Raw genomic sequence first — 2663 nt, forward strand, 5'->3', positions numbered from 1 at the left:
GCTAGGAAAAAACCCAACTTCCAACCGAGAATACTGTGACTGGCAAAATTATTCAGAATCAAAAGAAGGAGAGAGTTTCCCAGACAAGCAAAAGCTAAAGGAGTTCATCACCACTAAAATGTTGAAGGCACTTCTTTAAGCTGAAAAGAAAGAGTGCTAATTAGATTAACAAGAACACATATGAAAGAGTAAACCTCACTGGAAAAGTAAATACATAGTGGATTAATTAATTATAAAGCTAGTGTGAAGGGTAAAAAACAAGGCAGTAAAAATTACTATCATTATAATACTGGCATATTTCATTTTATTGTACTTCACTTTATTGTGCTTCACAGATACTGTGTTTTGTACAAATTGAAGGTTGGTGGCAACCCTTCATCGAGCTAGTCTACTGGCACCATTTCTCCAAAAGCATTTGCTCACTTCATGTCTCCATATCACATTTTGATAATCCTCCCAATATTTGAACACTTTCATTATTGTTATATTTGTTATGGTGATCTGTGATCAGTGATCTTTGATGTTACAATTGTAATTTTTTGGGGCACCATGGACCACACCCCTATAAGGTGGCAAAATTTATGGATAAATGTCATGTGTTCTGACTGCTCCACTGATCAGCCATTCCTCCATCTTTCTCCCTCACCTTGGGCCTTCCTATTCCCTGAGAGGCAACAATATTTAAATTAGGCCAGTTAATAACCTTACAATGGCCTTTAAGTATTCAAGTGAAAGGAGGAGTCGCACATCTCTCACTTTCAATCAACAGCTAGAAATGATTAAGCTTAGTGAGGAAGGCACGTCAAAAGCCAAGATAGGCTGAAAGCTTGGCCTCTCATGCCAGACAGCCAAGTTGTGAATGCAAAGCAAAAGTTCTTGAAGGAAATTAAAAGTGCTACTCCAGTGAACACACAAATGATAAGGAAGTAAAACAGACTTATTGCTGATTTGGAGAAAGTTGTAGTGACCCAGATAGAAAATCAAACCAGCCACAACATCCCCATAAGCCAAAGCCTAATCCAGAGCAAGGCCCTAACTCTCTTCAATTCTGTGAAGGCTGAGAGAGGTGAGGAAGCTGCAGGAGAAAAGCTTGAAGCTAGCAGGGGTTGGATCATGGGGTTTAAGGAAAGAAGCCATCTCCATAACATAAAAGTGCAAGGTGGAGCAGCAAGTGGTGATATAGCAGCTGCAGCAAGTTATCCAGATCTAGCTAAGATCATTAATAAAGGTGACTACACTAAACAACATGTTTCCGATGTAGACAAAGCAGCCTTATATTGGAAGAAAATGCCATCTAGGACTTTCATAGCTAGAGAAGAGAAGTCAATGCCTGGCTTCAAAGCTTCAAAGGATGGGCTGACTCTTTCATTAGGGGTTAATGCAGCTGGTGACTTCAAGCTGAAGCCAATGCTCATTGACCATTCTGAAAATTCCACAGCCCTTCAGGATTATGCTAAATCTACTCTGCCTGTGGAACAACAAAGCCTGTTCACTCATGGTTTACTGACTATTTTAAGCTCATGATTGAGACATACTGGTCAGAGAAAAAGATTCCTTTCAAAATATTACTGCTCGTTGACAATGCACCCAGTCACCCAAGAGCTCAGATGGAGATGTACAATGAGAGTAATGCTGTTTTCAAGCCTGCTAACACAACATCCATTAGGCAGCCCATGGATCAAGAAGTCATTTTGACTTTCAAGTCTTATTATTCAGGAAGCACATTTTGTAAAGCTAAAGCTGTCATAGATTGTGATTCCTCTGATAGATCTGGGCAAGGTTAATTGGAAACTTCCTGGAAAGGATTCACCATTCTAGGTACCATTAAGGACACATGGGAAGAGGTCAAGATATCAACATTAATAGGAGCTGGGAAGAAGTTGATTCCAACCCTCATGGATGACTTTGAGGGATTCAAGTCTTCAGTGGAGGAAGTCACTGCAGATGTGGAAATAGCGAGAGAAGTACAATTGGAAGTAGAGCCTGAAAGTGTGACTGAATTGCTGCAATCTCATGATAAACTTTAATAGATGAGGAGTTGCTTTTTAGGGATGAGCAGACAGTGGTTTCTTGAGATGGAATCTACTCCTGGTGAAGATGCTGAGAAGATTGTGGAAATGACAAATGATTTAGAACATTACATAAACTCGGTTGCTAAAGCAGTGGCAGAGTTTGAGAGAATCGCCTCCAATTTTGAAAGAAGTTCTACTGTGGATAAAATGCTTTCAAACAGCATTACATGCTATAGTGAAATTGTTCATGAAAGGAAGAGCCAATTGATGTGGCAAACTTCATTGTTGTCTTATTTTAAGAAATTGCCACAGCCACCCCAACCATCAGCAATCATCACCCTAATCAGTGAGCAACCATCAATATTGAGGTGAGACCCTCCACAAGCAAAAAGATTAACTCACTTCAGTGAGATGATGGTTAGCATTTTTTAGTAATATTTTGTAATTAAGTATTTTTGGACATTGTCTTTTTTTAGACATAATGTTATTGCCTACTTAATGGATTACAGCATAGTGTAAACACAACTTTTATATGCACTGGGAAGCCAAAAAACTTGTGTCACTCACTTTATTGGAACTTAACACACAAAATCTCTGAGGTGTGCCTGTAGTCAGTTAAGGGATACATAAGCTAAAAGATGTAAAATGTGA

General features: G+C 39.1%; 1 pseudogene; it reads left to right on the plus strand.

Moving 5' to 3' along the window:
- The first annotated feature begins 709 nt into the window (after window positions 1-709).
- On the plus strand, window positions 710-2444 carry LOC135320259 (tigger transposable element-derived protein 1-like; annotated as a pseudogene).
- Window positions 2445-2663: the final 219 nt, after the last annotated feature.

This window comes from Camelus dromedarius, chromosome X (assembly GCF_036321535.1).
Source record: "Camelus dromedarius isolate mCamDro1 chromosome X, mCamDro1.pat, whole genome shotgun sequence".
Taxonomy (NCBI): Eukaryota; Metazoa; Chordata; class Mammalia; order Artiodactyla; family Camelidae; genus Camelus; species Camelus dromedarius.